Genomic DNA, 17,600 nt, shown 5'->3' on the forward strand with positions numbered 1-17,600 from the left:
CAGCTAAGTTTCCCTTGTGATGCTAGGTTCTTTTTCTGGTATGTTAAGTATTATGAGTTGAGAATCTTGAGAAACTCCACAGTGGCCAATTATTGAAGCCCTAGAATTTAAAAAAAAAAAATCAAGTGGGAGATAAAGGTGATAGAATCTGTTAAATATGAATTGTCTTTTCAGTCGATGTTAGGTCTGCTAACTTGAGAGGACACGGTCAAGTTCACTGTCTCAGAGATAATCAGATAACAAATTAAAATATCGAATTCCCTTTTGGCACTTCTCTCTGAAAAATTAATCTTGATCAGTAATATTCTCATGATAGTTTTAAGAGATCTCTATCCTGTCCTCCTCTTAAAATATAAACCTTACACACACATAATCCATATCTGCACATGAGTTACTTTGCAAGTCTTACATATTTTTCTCTATTATGCTAGAACGTTAGGGCTGAATCAAGGAGTTGGATTGATGATGATTTTGAATTTATGGTCACCTGCTACATAAGTGACATGATACATCGAACTAGTGAATGCTCTATGAATTTAAAGCATTAATGGCCTCTGAAAGATGTAGTCTCTTGTCAATTAAATTATGGATTATGAAAATTTAATTCCTCCTTTTCATTTGGTAGATGAATGTGGCTTGTTCAGACTCTTAGCTCTGAACAGAGCCTTTGTATCTCAGCCATGGATTTTTTAAAAAATATGAATCTTAATATGACTTCTACCCCACTTTCCTTCCCAAAGTTCATGATTTCCAAACGATAGCCTTTGGAATCAACCCCAGATTGTTTTCCGTGTTTGTCAGCTAAATGAACTAAGAAAAAAAAAAGAATTTGCAAATGACACTTTTCTTGTTTGTCTCCAAGATTATACATCTCCACAGTCCTGAGACATACTTTTCACAAGAGTGTATAATTAACTCATGTTAGAGATTGTGTTTGGGGGCTAGTGGTGTGCAAGTGGGAACATAACTTTTAAAATGCTTGAAACCCACCTAGGCGGTATATTTTATAGCCATATTTGGACACTGGAGGAGATAGCTATATGGTTTTATTGTTTGGGGGACTGGTTGTCATATGAGGTATATTGCCATTTGGACTGAAATGCAGTCTGCTAGATATTGGCCTCTTCGTAAAAGGAGTTTAAATAAGGCAGAGGGACTTTTCTGTGCTGATTTTCTAAATCAGCAGAACATATTTTCTCAATGGCATTTTCCCACAGGAATATATTAGATAAGTTTGCAAGATGTAATATGTTTGAGTCCTCCAGGCAGATGAACAAATAGCTTTTGAGATGAATTATTACGCTTGATGGCCCCATGAGCCATCCAATGTTTAAAGAGCCCAGATCATTTAAGGCTCTGTAGTGGTGTAGAATTGTTATAACATATGCTTCAAAGTTTTGGGATTTTAAACATTCAGTAACAAAACTGTAAATGGAAATAAGCATTTTAAGTAATCTTGGCTGTTTATTTTTTTGTGTTATTGTAAACTGTTATTCATAGCAAAGCATAATGAAAATAGGAACTGATTTTTTAAAATTCTATTTTAAGCTGGGAATTTGGTTTTAATTGAGAATGGGGATGAGTATTTCCTCTTTGTTTTAACTTCATTAGTGATACACTTAGAGTCTCTTATCTTCGGCTTTTTAAAAAGAACCAATATATAATGGCTTAGAAATGAGAGGCTACAGGTGAAAGTGTGGCTTGAAAATTCCTAGTTTAGTATCAGTATTTAGATTTGCAGTGTTAGAAGGCTGAGAAGAGGTTACTGATAAAATGAAATCTTTTTTCCACATTCAGTAAATAACCTTAAAGAAAATAAATTATCCTGACTATAAATTAGTAAACTTGGAGAAATAATCTGCTTGTTGATAACAGGCAAAAAAAATATATTTATTTGTATGTAAGTGAGCTGAAAAGGGCTTCTCAGGACTTCATTGTTAAAGTTAAAAGGAGTTTGGAGACCATCTCATCTGACCTCATTTTATAGATTAGGAAACTCTTCCAGGGCAATAGGACTAGCCCCAGGAGGCATAGTCATTATTGTTTCTGTAAAAGTGAAAATGTGTGTGTAGTAAGCTGTGTGGCTGCGGTGTGCCAGGACACTTGATTTATATGGTCTCTCATCCTCATGGTAGGTCTAGAGGGTAGGAAGTGTTCCTGTTGTACAGGTGGTGCTTAAAAACCAAAATTGTACCACCTGAGAAAAATGGATCACCTACTTAGAACTGCTATACATACTCTTGGTTTTTATTCAAACTCAGATTATTACATCTGTTTATTCACTAATTAGAATATGCATTGATTTAAACTTTTTTTTTTTTTAAGTTTACCAGCAAGATGGAGATTAAAAACATTTGGGACTCCCTCCTCACCTTTTGTATTGCTTTTAAACTTTACTTGGAAAATGTGATTACAAATCATAAAATGCCAAGATTAATGACATTTATTACCCGATTCTGAAATGGTCATGAAAGGAGACTAAAATGAAACTCTGAAAGAAGAGCTAGTTGTGTTCGTATATGGATCTTCAATGAAGAGTTTAAATATTCTGGGGTAGGCTTTTCAGTTAACAGTACGTACTTCAACATCAGCTGCCTTCTGAGACCAAAAGTTCTTGCCACATAGGTTTTTAAGGATGTGAATGTTATCTTTGATCTGGGCAGAGGTATTACTCTAATTGTTAAGTCTTGCTATTTAATTGTAATGTGCTGGATTGAGATTGCTCCAGCATCTGTCGATGAGATGCAGTGAACTAGGAAAACAAGAACCTTGAAAGACAAGATAAAAAGGAGATAGGGTTTTCAGATATGAACCTAGTAATTAAGATTTCATGGGATGATGTTTTCTACCTCGGAGTGTGTTTTTTTTCCTCCCCATAACAGCTATAATAACACTATTTGGCTTTTGAAGAATGCAGTCTTTCTGTTTTATATAAATCTCCAAACTTTTAATTTCTTTTTAGCCTTTTTTTTTTCTTTTTGGTGTGTGTGATTTTGTTCTTTACAAGTTAACACTCATTGAATTTCCATAGAACAGGTGATGTTATGATATGCTAAATCTGATCCACATGAATGTAGATACAGCTAGCACATGTTAAAGTCCAAATATTGTGCAGAAATTCAGTAGTGTTTATAACAGGAATCTGAGGTCATTAACAGGAATTTTTAAAAACAAGCGAAATGAACCACACTCTCATAAATGTTCAACAATCCATACGCATCCCTTATTTGCATTTAAATGGAAATGTTATACTTTCAGCATGTTTGAAGGAGCTAAGTTAATAAGTCATTGCTCTGGTTTACTTCCAAATCTGAACTTCACCCAAGTTTAGAAACCCATTATTTCAAACAGAATTTTATTTCTTTAGGGAAGAGAGATATTTTTTGTTCTTAGGTATGGATTATGTCATCATAAAGAGCTAGGTAGTTCTGAGTATAATATTGTTTTACAAAACTCCAGAAAGGGAGGCTTTGAAAAACACTAATGATTGCCAGTCCATTAGCACCTCCACGTTCTCCTGCCCCCCTGTCTGTCTCCACTGTCACGGAAGGATCAAGTCATGTCATGAAGCCAGCGTCAATGCCGTGCTACTTGTGTAGCCGTGCAGAAAATGTATTCTTATGTTTTCCTTAAGAAAAAAAAAGGCTTGCTGAACCTAAGAGAAATGGAGCTGAGTGTTCCTGGAAAAACCTATGTGGGAAACAAAAACTAATTAGAGCAGTAAATGTGATGCTCACAGGTAATTGTAAAATAATTATTCCCCTTTAGCATCATCACTGTTTAATTGTGCTATCCAATATCTTCCTGCTCTGAATCCAGATGTGAAGGGATAGCAACCTCTTCCTCCTCCTGGGAATGTCTTTTTCATTTAGTGTGAGCTGCACACTCCTCCTAGAGGACTTATAAAAGAAAGAGGAGAACATTTAGGGAGGTTTTGAACAGCTTCCCTCTTCCCGTTTGTCCTCAATCATGACAGAAAGTGATTACTCCAACTATTTCTATAGAAATACGATTCCACTTATGTGGCTGAGATGCCTTCTGTGAGCATATCAGAGATTTACACTTTTTTTTTAGTGCCAACGCGGAGGTTTATGAACATTCTCTTTTATGAACTGCAGGTTATATATTATGTTCCATGTTCAGATATGGAAATTAATATTTAAAATCAGCTGATAATTTAAAATGTAGTGATAATACATATGTAGTCATATGACTTTCAAAGTGACTATGAATACAAATTCACACTGGGTTCAATAATTATTCCAGTTAACAAAAGTCTCGACAAACTTATTAGATCCAGTTTTTTTCTAAAAATTTACATAAATTTAGATTATGTTTAGAATAAGTTATAAAACATCATTTCCGCTGATTCTGTACTGTTCTGTCATGCATATGTAGCCTTATGGTTAGATTGGTTGACATAATCTGTACTTCCTTTAGGTCCGCATCAGAGTAGGAATCACTCATCTGTGACCAGTTGACCCAGATCTCCTTTTTGAGTAACAGTGCTTTTCGATTGAGATATATGGAATGTTTTGGTTTTAATTCTCAGTAGTTAAAGAAGTTGGTCTCTCTAGTGACATGCTATCTCTCTCTCTGACATAACCCTAGAAATTATGTTTCCCCAGTACATTAGCTGCATTCTCTGACATTTACAGGCTTATTTAGGACTGAAAATTTTCACGGATGAGTTGAACATAGTATTCAGAATTAACTTTAACCAATTTATGTGACATAACTTTTGGATAGTTTAAAACTATTTTACATACCATAAAGTAGAGTCCTATGTATTTTAATTTACTATGCTAAGTCCAACATTCTATGATTTTTATCCTAAAAGACTTAATTTTCATGCTTTTACTGAAGTACATAGTTAAACTTAGGTTCATTAAGTTTTAAGATGGTACTTCACATCTTTTTCTGTGAATTCTATTCTTGTTTTTCTTTCTTTCTTTTTTTTTTTTTTTCGAGACAGGGTTTCTCTATGTAGCTTTGCGCCTTTCCTGGGACTCACTTGGTAGCCCAGGCTGGCCTCGAACTCACAGAGATCCACCTGGCTCTACCTCCCGAGTGCTGGGATTAAAGGCGTGCGCCACCACCGCCTGGCTATTCTTGTTTTTCTTCATCTCTGTCTGTAGCAAGAGAGTTAGACCTTAGTTACCTAGTATAAAGAGACTTAGTTGATCCCGTGAGCTAAAAGGCAAAAACTTTACTTGGCAGTGGTCATATATATATATATATATATATAATATATATATATACATTACATACATACATATATGTGTATATATACACACATATATGTATATATGTGTGTATATATATATGTGTGTGTGTTTGTGTATATATACATATATATAGAAAGAGAATGTATATTTATAAGATTTCATTTTATTGATCATAATACTTTACTTTCTTGAGATATCTTCCACTTAATGGTCTTTGTTTGTGTAACTTATAAAATTGTGACAGAACATAAAATGTGCTTATAGATTATTACCTTTATAACTAAAGAATTTATGTTTCAGGAATATTTTGCGTGGTGACCAGTCATGCACTACACATTATGGTGACTGCTATCCAGAGGTCTCAGAACTATTTCAATCTCTTGATCTCTTGATCTAGACCACAGATTACTTTCTTTTAAAAAATGGAAAAAGAGCCAGGTGGCGCCGGTGGTGGTGGTGGTGGTGGTGGTGGTGGTGGTGCACACCTTTAATCCTAGCACTCGGGAGGCAGAGGCAGGCGGATCTCTGTGAGTTCGAGGCCAGCCTGGGCTACAGAGTGAGTTCCAGGACAGGCTCCAAAGCTACACTGAGAAACCCTGTCTCGAAAAACCAAAAAAAAAAAAAAAAAAAAAAAAAAAAAAAAGGATAAAGAAATTCACTCTGATAATTCCATCATTTATTACTGGGTAAATAGCCACAGCCCTCAGTAGTGTAGAGACTTTTATCCTTAGTGTAAAGTACTGGGGCTTCAGTGCTTGTGCTTCAGCTGCCACACAAGGTCTTCAGTTGAATAGGATGAGGACTCCTCATAGAAAAGTCATGTCAGTAAGTCCCAAATGTTTCTTTTCTTTCCGTGTTTTAGTGGATATGATGCTGGCCTGACTGAATTCCTTGTGTTGTACTTCTTTGGTGTTAGCATTATTTTATTAGCACTGTATCATGAGGCCACAGCTTTCAGCTGATGTTCAAAGCAGTTCTTGAAATTTTGAACATTGTAAAGGGAATCCAGCACCTAAACTAAGTATTTGACAAAAATGAACATTACAAGAGATTGACGAGCCCATGACCCCTGAGAACCTGTTAGTGTAAACAAATTTACACACCCATGCAGAACTTCAATTTTTTTGCCTTTTGGGAACTGAAGTGAGGTATTGGGTGTTGGACAGCAAAAATAGGTACTGGATTAAGGTCTGGTGTTTCGTTTTGTCTTTGAAATTTTTAGGAGAAAAATAGAAGAGAAGTGTAATGTAACATGAACAACTTAAAGGACAGCATTTGTCAGGAGATTGGTGCACAATTATTTTTTATTCTTATTTATTTTAATCTTTACTTTCTTTGTACCTCAGCCTAGACTCAGTGAGGATATAAAAGTCCATCTTTTTTTGAAGTTTTCTTGATGCCTTTATTTTTTCTTTGTACATAATCTTTTATTTTAGTCTTCTCTTAAGCCCATTTGTTTTTTGATCCTTTCTTTGGTTTCAGAAGGGGTCGTATCTATTCCTGCCATAGTTCTCAGAGTTGGATCAAGAATGAAAACACCTATATCAGCCTGGAACAGCTGTATATTTCTGTGCATTAAACTATATTTTGACTCCCTGCATTATAGAAGGGGGGTTGAGCATATGGGTAGCATATTTCAGAGTGATTAACTTTATGGAGGCCATTGTCTTGGCCAGCTATATTTGGCTATGCTGCAGCTGTGTTTGCTTTTTCAAAATTGTCACCCGGAGCCCTCCAACTGCAGTTGTTCACTAAGTCCATGCTGGTAGCATCTTTCCTCATGGCTTGCATTGTCTACTAGAGCATCATTTCATAGAGTTAGCTTCTGGAGATGACACACTAGTCCTTTGAAAAGCCCAAATGTTATGAATGCTATTTGGTGTGGACAGTTTTTATCTCAAAACAATTTATTAGTAATTGTCTTTTTGTTGCAGGATAATCCTACCTATCTCTTCACACAAAGCCTATGTTTTATTGACTCCTGCTTACTCCTTTTCTTTCATGTTTGTTTAGATGTTGAAAAGTTGCTCCCAATATTTGATGGGTGGCATTTCTTCCTCTTTATTACTAAATCATTTGAAGTATATTTTTTACTGAATTCTTGTGTCTTAGAGACCTCCAACATGTTGGATTGGAGACACAAATCTTTTTTTTTTTTTTTTGATTGACATTACCATCTATTTGGTTTTCTTCATAAAGAATTTAGAGATTTTTTTTCCTTAGTATAAAAACATCCTAGTTCTATGGCCATGTGTGGGTTTTATTTTTAAATGAAAATAACTTCCTCTTGTATTGTTCTGGCCATCAGTGATGATCACTTCAATATGGTAGCGTGGAATCTCTGGAGTCTCTTCAGCCCGGTGGAAGGTGTTCCTTCATGGCTGGGTATCCTTTATATGGAGCTACCCAGATCTTCTGCTGACTTCATTTCTAATTGGTTTTATGCTGATTTCTTCCAAGTCTCAAATGGCTTGCCAGAATTTCTCATCAAGAAAATATGAATAATAAGATGCTTTTCAGCTGTCACACAGTTTTATTGTAAGACTAACTTGGAACATGGATGACAACCCAAATATTTTACAGTTTCATAGTACTTGAAACTGACCACACATTCACCTGTTTCCTGGGAGCATCAAATATAATGGAACTTCATTATAACTGAGCTGTTAATGTTTTTTCTCTCAGAACATTCATTCTATAGTCTCAGGCAAAGACTCATAAAGCAGTATTGTTCTCCTGTAAACTTTCAGGAAATGTTCAGTTTCCAGGACAACATTATGATGACTGATTTTTTTTTTCATCCTTTTTCTGTATGATGATAGTGAAATATCATGTTTTAACTGTGAACTTGTGCTCAGACCTCCCATTCTGGGATGGAATAAAAACAAAAGCAGTATCTCCTTTTAATATCTTGATATATGCAATCTGTGGAGCCCATCTCTACACCTACTGGCTCAGACTGCAATTTTCTTAGGAGAAAAGAATCATCTAAACAATCTCATATATTGAGACTCTGACCCCTGCATTTTACCCAGGCCTCTGATTGGAATGTGGAAAGGAAATAATGTAGCTTTTGCAATCGAATGGCCTCATTAGCTACTCTAGCCACAGCACACCTGAAGAACACAGGGTTAGGAGCTAGAGGAGGGAAAGACTGAAAGAAAAAATTAAAAGTGATTTTTTTTTTTAAATTTACAATGTGGCATAAGATAGAGAGTGAGCATAGTATGTGGACTGTTTGGAGCATGTAGGTGGTGCCCAGCTGTTGGTGGATTCTAGTTCTCGTTTGTACTTATTGAAGAACCTCCTCCTTCTCTGGACATTGTTGATAAGCTCCTTAGAGTCCCAACAAATCAGAGCAATTGTAAATGTGATCATTTGATTCTAATACTACAAATCACTTGATTGTTTTAGATCAGTCATGACCATGTTTTCTTCAGAAGCCAAAGTCTTAGGATATGAATCCATTGCCTAAGAAGTATCCTGTATAATGGGCCAGGGGAGTACTTGACCTCTACTGTGGCTAAATCATCACATTGTTTGGAGAAACCGTGTAAGCCATGAAATTGACCTCACAAACACAAAGTCTCTTGCCTAATAAAGCAGAGCATTTCCCGTATAAGGCAAGCCAGGTAGGGGCTTTGATGAAGGCAGAGGGGATGTGGGTGATGGTGGCAATTACTGCTGTCTTTTAAGTTTGTCGGTCGAGCAAAACTAGGGCTCCGGTGGAAACTGGCAGATCTTTAGAAAGGGGCCAGTTGGCACGGATACTGAGTGTCTCTGTGAGAAATAGTCAGTTCCTTGTAATTAGCACGTTTTATCAGTGTCAAAGAAGTCTAATTTGCTTTAAAGGCAGATCTTCATTTGGGCCAAGATAGTATAAAAAGCAACCAAAGTTGAATTATAGCCACACTATTATTTTGCCTCTATACCTTATTTTTTCAGGTCTGCTTGGGACATAATATTTTAGATGCAGATTGAGATTCAATAAAGTAGGAGTGCTACAAAGCCAAGCATGTGTTTCCTTCAGATCTTCCTGAAGCCTAAGACCTTTTCTTTGTCACATCCTGAAGTTTAAACCTAGAGGTTGCTCTTAAAATTTTTTTTCATTTATCTTTATTAAGAAATTTTCTATTCACTCCACATGCTATCCACAGACCCCCCTCCCTCCTCCCACCCCCCAGCCCTCTTTTCCAAGCCACCCCACATCCCCCAAATCGAGGTCTCCCATGGGGAGTCAGCAAAGCCCAGCACACTGAGCCTAGGCAGGTCCAAGCCCCTTCCCACTGCACCAAGGCTGTGCAAGGTGTCACGCCACAGGCACCGGATTCCAGAAGCCTACCCATAGACCAGGAACAGATCCTGATCCCCCTGCCTGGGTGCCCCCCAAACAGTTCGAGCCAAACAACTGTCTTCCATATCCAGAGGGCCTAGCCAGTCCCATGGGGGCTCCACAGCCACCGAGTTCTTAGGTCCTTCCAAGGCCACCAGCTTCTTTCTTTCTGATTTGCATCCCCTTGATCTCCTTCAGTTGTTGTATTGCTCTAGCTAAGACTCCAAGTTACTATATTGAGTAGCATTGAGAGAGTGGACAACTTTGCCTTGTTCCTGATTTTGGTGGAACTGCTTTGAGATAATCTCCACTTAAGTTGGTGTTGGCTATGGACTTACTATAAACTGCCTTTGTTATGTTGAGTTATGTTCCTTTTATCCCTAGTCTCATGAAGGGTGTTAGATTTTCTCAAAGGCCCTTTCTTTGTCTAATGAGATTATCATGTTTTGTTTTTTTTCTTTCAGTGTGTTTATATGGTGGATTATATTTATCAATTTATGTATGTTGAACTATCCCTGAATATCTGGGATGAAATTTACTTGATCATGATAGACAATTTTTTGATGTGTTCTTGGATTTAGTTTGCAAGTATTGAGAATTTTTGCATCTATGTTCATAGGAATATTGGTCTGTAATTCTATTTCTTTGTTGGGTCTTTATGGTCTCCTAAAATGAATTGAACAATGTCCCTTCTGGTTTTGTTTTTGTTTTTTTTTTTTTTTTTAAATAATTTGAGGAGTATTGGCATTAAGTCTCCTTTGAAAGTCTGGTAGAATTCTGCACTAAAACCACCTACTCCTGGGCTTTGTCAGCTAGGAAACTTAATTACTGTGTCTATTTTATTAGGGGCTATAGGTCTGTTTAAATGGCTTATCTGTACTTGATTTAACTTTGTAAGTGATATGTATCTAGGAAATTATCCACTTCTTTTAGATTTTTCAATTTTGGTGGAATATAGGTTTTTAAAGTATGTCTTTATGATTCTCTGGATTTCTTTGATGTCTTTTTTTGTTTTTGGTCTTTAGAGACAGGGTTTCTGTGTGTAGTTCTGGCTGCCCTTGAACTCACTCTGTAGACCAGGCTATCCTTGAACTCAAAGAAATCCACCTGCCTCTGGATTAAAGGAGTGTGCTACCACCACCTGGTCTCTTTGGTGTCTTTTATGTTCTCCTTTTCACTTCTAATTTTGTTAATTTGAATACTCTCTCTCTGCCTTTTAGTTAATTTGAATAAGAGTTTGTCAATCTTACTGATTTTTCTCAGAGAACCAACTCTTTGTTTCATTGATTTTTTGTATTGGTTTTTGTTGAATTTGATTTCATCCCTGATTAGTTTATTTCCTGCCATCTACTCTTTTGGGGTGTGATTTCTTTTTGTTCTACAGCATATAGGTATGCTGTTATTAGTATGAGTTATCTCCAAATTTTTTATATAGGCACTTAGTGCTATGAACTTGCCTTTATTGTGTTCCGTAAGTTTGGATATGTTGTGTATTCAACTTCATTCAATTCTAGAAAGTCTTTAATTTCTGTCTTGACCTGTTTTTCATTCAGCAGTGAGTCTTTTTGTTTGTTTCCATGAGTTTGTTTAGCTTTCTCTTGTGATTGAGATCCAGCATTAATCCATGATGATCAGGATATTATTTCAGTTTTCTTTTATCTGTTGAGACTTGTTTTGTGTCTGAGTATATGGTCAGTTTTGGAGCAAGTTCCACAAGGTGCTTAAAAGAAGGTCTGCTCTTTTGTGTTTGGGTGAAATTCTCTGGGGATGTTAGGTCTGTCAGCTAGCTCCAGCATTTCTCAGTTTAGTGTCTGGATGACCTGTCTATTGGCAAGAGTAGGGTAGTGAAGTCTTCCACTATCAGTGTGTGAGGATCAATATGTGATTTAAGCTATAGTAGTGGTTCTTCTATGAACTTGGATGCCCTTGTGTTTGGTACATACATGTTAAGAATTGCAATGTCCTCGGTGGATTTTTTTTTCTTTATGTAGTGTCCTTCACTATCTCTTCTGATTAGTTTTGGTTTGAAGTCTGTTTTGTCAGATAGTAAAATGGCTACACCAGCTCTGTAGGGAGTATGGGGGATTTCCCCCCTATGACTTTTCTGGTCTTCAATTATTTCTTGTGTTTTCTTGGGTGTGGTTGACCTTTTTAGGTTGGAGTTTTCCTTCTTGTGCCTTCTGTAGGAATGGATTTATAGATAGCTATTGAATAAATTTAGTTTTATCATGCAATGTCTTATTTTCCCTATCTGTTGGGATGGTGTGGTAGTGTGAGCTGGCATCTGCAGTCTCTTAGAGTCCTCAGATATCTGTCTAAGTCCTTCTGCTTTTAGAGGCTCCATTGAGAAGTCCAGTTTAATTCTAATAGGTCTGCCTTTATATGTTACTTGGTCATTTTTCCTTGCAGCTTTTGATATTATTTGTTTCATAATTTAGTTTTTTGATTATTTTGTGGCGAAGGGAGTTTCTTTTCTGGTCCAGTCTATTTGGTGTTCTCATTGCTTCTTGTATCTTTATAGGCGTTTTCTTCTTTAGGTTAGGGAAATTTTCTTCTATGGTTTTGTTGAAAGTATTTCCTGTGTCTTTGACCTGGGATTCTTCTTCCTCTTCTTATTATTCTTAGATTGGTCTTTTCATAGTGTCCCAGATTTTCTGGATTTTTTTGTTTTAGGATTTTTTATATTTAAGTACAGTTTCTTAGTTGTAACCAACACTCTTGTGCTTTTTAAAATACTTTTCTGTCAAATGATTTTTTTTTAATTTTATTCATAACAAGACCCAGTTTTTTTCAGCTAAAAGGCAATAGTGTTGCAGATGTGTCAATGGAAAGGGGAGCATATTAGTGTCAAGATCTCTGAGTTAGATTCTTACCTACTCAGGATAAAGAAACACCTTGAATGTTAAAGTGGATCCTTTTTCTTCATTTATGGTTGTATATTTTATCTAGTTTTCTTTTGAGGACTTATTAGACACTGGAATTTCACTCCAGAGATTTACTTTCAGCTTCTGAATGTTTGCATTTGATTTAAATGAACAGTTTTGTTTTTTTCTGGAGTAACTGCAGCTCTGCTTCTTAGGAATCAGGAAAAGGCTCTCAAGCAGTCTTGGTTCCCCATTGTCTCCATTAGTTGGCAATTTTATGCAGCATCTTTTCTAGAGTTGCAACCATTCTTACCTCCTTAAATAAGCCACATAATAGGCAATAAATTCAGTGAAATCTAAACGAGGTGATAATTGGTTTTAGGTGACTGACAGCTGCCATCGGCTCTTGTGTGGGACCTATTTCATTTCTGGTGTCATTACATTACCCTTTCATCCTCTTCGTAGCATAGCTTTTGCTCAAGAGTAGAACCATTTACTAGGATCCCAAGCTTTTAGGAAACTAGAAGTTTGTCTTTTAACACTGAGTGTCTGTAAGAGTTAATAGCAAAGTTGGAATAGAATTCATGCATGGGTTGATCCAAACTATCCACAGTTTCATACCAAATATTAGCTTGTCGAAGTGCCTTTACTCTTGGCAGGAGACAAGCACTGTAACCTAAGAGGATGTGATTGGAGTGGGGTTTTCATGCCCCATGTGCTTATTGTATTCTTGCTACTGATGCAAACATTATCTATAATTACATTTTCAAGTGACTGAAAATTGCAGGCTTTGTTGAACAAAAATACAGCCAAAGAAAGGAATGTATATCCACTCTATCCTCATTATAGGGCTTTCAGAAATCAGGCTATGAGGCCCAATACCATGGTTCTCAACTGTGTGATACCAACTCCATTCTCTGATGTTTGAACACTTTGTCAAAATGCTGGGTTTCCAATGATGATCATGTAATTGGGAAAATGCTATGACTCTTTTTAGGGCTTCGTTTGCTGTACTGTCATCTCAATCACTGTGTATCTACATCACAGATCTGCTGTTTCCAGGACACAGAACAAGAAACCACAATTTAGTTTAGCTTCAAGCACAAAGGGCAATAGAGAACATCTGTTGAGGTACAGACACTGTTGCTTTCTAGGGGCAGGTACAGTTGCGTTCTTCTGACTTTACGTGGTAGTCATAAATCCCAGCTATTCTTGTACCACTGATTTAAAAAAAAAAAAAAGTTCCTATAGCGACATACTGCTCCATGTATTCTTGCCTTGTCCTTAAATTCTGGCCCTTGTAGAAGAAAAACATCCTGCCTTAGTGTCATACTTCAAGACACCAGACTTCATATCTAACTTTAGTAAGAGTCTAAACCACTTGGATTTTTAAAACAAAGTAGAAGGAATTAGATTTAATGTACCTTATATTTTGCTCATTGTTGTTTATAATTTTTATATTCATGAAATAGAAAATGTGCCTTGACTTAGAGTGGAAAACTTATAGGAAAAAGAAGTTATAATGATTTTATTGTTAATTTGTTTTTAAAGTGCCAAATTTACAGTTTTTGTGCCATGTTATGGTATTATAATTCACCTTTTAATCTATACTGCAGCCTAAAATTGGTGAAAATTTTAAAGAAAAAATACTGTGATGGCTTTATTTCAGAGAAGCCGCAAAACAGAGAAACAAGGTTTTTCCAAAAGCCCACAAACTATTACCGAGTCTTGTGTTCCCTTTTCTGATAATTGAGACAAACTTGTTATCAAAGAAATATTTATTGGGTCATGATTAAGTTGTTATATGGTTAACATTCACTTAGGGCTGGTGTATATATGGTAGATTCCCCAATATGAGTGTTATGCTATCTTTTCAAACAAAATTATTATAATATATGTTATGTTTTGAACAGACCACTTTATAGTGTAATATGAAGGTTTCCAATTACATTATGTATTTTTAACATTTTTAGAACTGAAATAAGATTACCAGGGTTTAAATAAAAGGTTGTCTATGTAATACAACATACCAATAAGGTTTATTTTTATTCTTGTTATTCTTTTGAAATGTAAATGTATTGTTACAGCTTTGTAAGCAAGCTCAGGCAGTAAATATTCTGAGAGATAGGCAGGTTCTATAATTGCCCAATTGTAAGGTGTAGGTAAGGGCAACTCAGTTTGTCTGTTTCTTGAGTTTCCTCTATGAATTACAATCAATCAACTTCTTCTCCACTCCCTTTCCTGGATTGTTTTTCTTGACAGGTTGTATTTGTTTATAACTACCTGAGCTCTTGATATCTTAGATTTTTAGCCAATCAGCAGAACTCATTTTAAGAAATATAATTAGCCCAGAACTAAAGTATATTATCCTTTAAAGTTACCTAATTTTCCACATTTCTTGTGTGCCTTTATGTAGCAAACTGTTTCCATTGTGGTCCTGTAAATACAGCACAGGTCAGAAAGTATATTTTATTCTTACAGTTTGTTCTGCAGGTTGAATAGGTAAAATTCAGTTCGACAGCTGAGGAGCATTTAGGAGTGACAACTGACCTATTCAGCTGAGACATCAGATTTTGCTGTCATGTGGAAATAAGGGAAGCATCTTTTTGTACTGGAATCTATTCTTTTTTATATTGTTTTAAATGCTTGCCAATGAACAAAAATGACTACATTTATTCTAAGCATAATTCGTCACACATTCAAAGTCTCAAATGGACTGGGTGTTTACTCACTTCCAAATGTTCTAAGAGTTTGTAAAATGTTCTTAGAGTAAAATCATTAAACTTGTGGTTATTCTGAGATTATTCTGTGGCCCTTAGAAATACCAGGATATTCTTCAGAGAGACACTAATTTGACAGGAAGGATCTTCAATTTCATTTTGGTTAGGTCTAGGCTTTTCTTATTGAATCTTCCTAACTTTCCATAGGTCTTCATTTTCTTCAAAGGAGAAATTTCACACTTTGTCCAAAAATACCATAATATCTAATATGTTGTATGCTAATATAGAAAAGTTTTTAAGTTAAAAAAAATGTGTGTGTGTGTGTGTGTGTGTGTGTGTGTGTTAATGTGTGAGAGAAAGAGGCAGGGGGAAGTATGTGTGGTATGTGCACACGTGTGTAGGCACACATATGAAGGCAGAGGGTCTGTTACTCTCTACCTTATTTCCTTGAGATAGGATCTTCCACTGAACCTGGAGCTGGGCTGGCAGCTGGCAAGCACCATAGATCCTCCTGCTCCCCATCCTTAGAGCTGGGGTTATAGGGTCATGCATCAACATCAAACTTTTTACATTGCTTCTTGAAATTTTAATCCTGGGACTCATGCTTGTGCAGCAAGCACCATTAACCATGAGCCTTTTCTCCAGCCATGACTTTCATTCTTTAACCTACAGATCATGTGACATTAATATTATATTGCCACATCAGTTTTGGCACATTGAGATCCTTAAAAGTGATTATTATTTATCACTAAGAACATAAAAGAAATATAGTGTTGTCGTGCCAGTGTTCATGTATGTTAGTGCTTTTGTGATCTTGGTGCTGTTAGTTTGTGATAGCAAAAAGTCAACATAGTCAAACCTGGGAAGATTATAGTTCTTCCTATCTGAAAAAGCTGCAGAGTAGTAGTGCCCTTCCCCACTGGGTTAGATTTGAGTCTGCTGTGAACCACAGGATTAGTGGTGTGAGCAAAGAGGTGGTGGTTTTCGTCTAGTCCGTCTGTTGCTCCCTGAACTTCCTTTAGAAGAGTTCTTTCATTTACGTGAGTGGAAGCTGAAAATGAGGCAGCACGGATGATAAGAGTAAGAGGAGGGCATGGCCACCGCTCATTTGGCGTTCCAGTTGGGACCTCCAGTTCTTCCCACACTCTTAGTATGGGAGATGAGTGAACATGTGACATGCTCTTCTAGGGTAATCCCGGTTTGTCACTGTTGTACCAGTGTCAACATTAATAGTGCACTCCCTTTGCTCTAAAAACTGACCTAGTTTGAATAATAGGCTGTGTGGTACCCCATCTCAGGTGCCCTGTGTCACCAGCTTTCTTAAATGTAAACATGTGTTGGTCGTCAAAAGCTGATACATGAGGTTAATACAAACCTTTCTAAAAATGGTTGTGAAGGCTCTTAAACTGCCCAGGAAAAGAAATTTTTATCCTCTCTCTAATTCTTAAGCAAGCAAAGATGTGACAACCTTGCCTTTAATGGTTCTGATGTATTAGCACCCTGCAGGGCACTTTAAAATATGTCATTTCCTTAGGTTATTTTTATTCTTTAACCCAGATCCTTTGTACTGGAAATTTCTGGGAATCGCTGCCAACACCCTTCCCCAGGACCTGGATCCTTGATGGAGGACTTTGCAATGAGACTTTGCAAGAGACCTTTTTGTTCAATTCAGTTAAATTTGTGAAATAACTTTTCCTCATTCTGGAAAGCTCAAAGAGGAAGCTAAGGTACTTCTGATGACTATCAAGTCAAGCATGACCAGAGCCCGCTGATGGTCCTGCTTGTTTGTTCTCACACTGCCCTTCCAGAAGCCATAATGACCTCAGGCTGCCCAGATTTATTTTTGCACTTTAATCTCTGGAATACTTTTCCACTCTATCATGTCAAGTTATCTTTCTTGTACAGTGCTAGAATTTCAGAGGATTTGTGAAATATGTGTGTTTAAAATTGATTTTCTGATTTTTACATTTATACCCAGCTGTTTGTTATTCAGTTCAGCCATCAGCATGAGTCTCAATGGACCGTGTAATGTGCAGCTGTAGCCAGACGTAATGTTTCCTCTCCCTAAATGTTTCTGTTAGAAGCTTAGAGAGGCAGGCTAAAGACTGCTGATAACCATGTTGCCTGCATTAATTTACCCTCTGGAGCCACGCAAACTCTGCTTGGCAATTTTATTTCATGATCAACAAGCAGAGCAGTGTTTGTGATCTCTATCCATGGTAGTAATGTTGACACTGTATATCAAATCTGTCTGCATTGATATGAAAGGTACTTGTACAGCTAATTCAAGCTGCAGGAAGCTGTCTGATCTGCATGCATAAATACACTAGAAGCAAGTTTGTACTTTGGAAATATCAGCCAAGATTCCAATAAAAACCTTTGTCTACGTTAAAATAGATCCATAAACTAGTTCTGTGTACAGAGATTTCTTCAGAAACATAATTTTATGATCATT

At 36.6% G+C, this 17,600-nt stretch overlaps 1 protein-coding gene across 16 annotated transcripts in view; it reads left to right on the plus strand.

Moving 5' to 3' along the window:
* Celf2 (CUGBP Elav-like family member 2) overlaps positions 1-17,600 on the plus strand; it is a 539,378-nt gene that overhangs the window by 221,964 nt on the left and 299,814 nt on the right. The gene's annotated exons all lie outside the window — the stretch shown is intronic.

The sequence above is a fragment of the Peromyscus eremicus genome, chromosome 5, assembly GCF_949786415.1.
Source record: "Peromyscus eremicus chromosome 5, PerEre_H2_v1, whole genome shotgun sequence".
Lineage (NCBI taxonomy): Eukaryota > Metazoa > Chordata > Mammalia > Rodentia > Cricetidae > Peromyscus > Peromyscus eremicus.